A 1,224-nucleotide genomic window follows, 5' to 3' on the forward strand; every position below is an offset into this window, starting at 1 on the left:
GGCTACAGTTCAGCAGATTAGAAACTTGGAGCATTGTTTTTATACTGTGGTGCCAAAAAATTCCTCTTGGGCAATCACAGATATGTTAATTTAAGTGTTTAAAGTCCTACTGAATCTTCTTGGAGAAAACTGATCTTTTAAGGAAATGTTACACTTTGGCGCTGTAGAAACAATACTGACTCTTCATACATATGTGATTTCCTAATAAATCTGTGCATCTAAAAAGAAATGGCAAAGAGTTCCTTATTTCACAGTATTTAGAAAGGAAGAGGTCTGTTTTGCTTCATGTCACACACACCTACTTCCCATCTGAATGGGAATGTTCAATGTAGTAAATAATTGTTGTTATTTATTATTACCCAGCACCAAGGAGTCCTCGTCAGGGACTAGCACTCATTGTACTAAGTGCTGTACAAACACAGAACAAAAAGATGATCCCCACGCCAAGCAGCTTACAGTTAAGTACACGACAAAAGACAACAGATGGATACATACAGACAGGGGAGGGCAAGAATTCAGCGTGAGAGGTGTGGGCTCAACACACATGGCCTAAACATTGACAAGTTTTTTGTAGGTATGGTGGCAAAGGAGAGCGTCGAGGAGAGATTTTAAAGGTGGCTAATGAGGTCGTTTTGTGGACATTTATGGGCTGCGCCTCCCAAACGTGTGGGGCAGCATGGGAGAAGGCACGAAGGGGCATGTTTGAGAATTTAACTGTTTAGTATTTAAAACCACTTACTGCAATGTATAAAGAGCCTAATTCTGCTCTCACACCAGTGTGAATCGAGAGTTTTTTAATTGCAGGCAGTGGAATTACATCCGTGTAAAACTGGTGTTAGTGAGGTCAAAATCAGGCCCAAAAACTCTTGTCCCTTTTGTGTGAAATTTTGGTGTCAATGGAAGTTTCGCCACTGACTTGAATGGGGACTGACCTTTACCTTTTGTGTTTATCCCCACTAGCTAGTAAGCATCCTGCTGAGAAATATTGCCACCTAGCCATTTCATTACTGACACCTTTTTATTTTTTACATGACACTCTGTTGATGCAAAGCAGAAGACAGTCTTACTGGCATTGTGAGGCTTAGTTAACATTTGCAACACACTTTGAGCTGGAAAAAGTTTTATATAAGTGCTAAACATTATAATTACTTGAAATTATCACTTATATAGCATCTTCTATCTAAGAATTTCAAACCTTAATTGATTAAACACACAGCACCCCTG

Source organism: Eretmochelys imbricata, chromosome 8 (genome assembly GCF_965152235.1).
Source record: "Eretmochelys imbricata isolate rEreImb1 chromosome 8, rEreImb1.hap1, whole genome shotgun sequence".
Taxonomy (NCBI): Eukaryota; Metazoa; Chordata; order Testudines; family Cheloniidae; genus Eretmochelys; species Eretmochelys imbricata.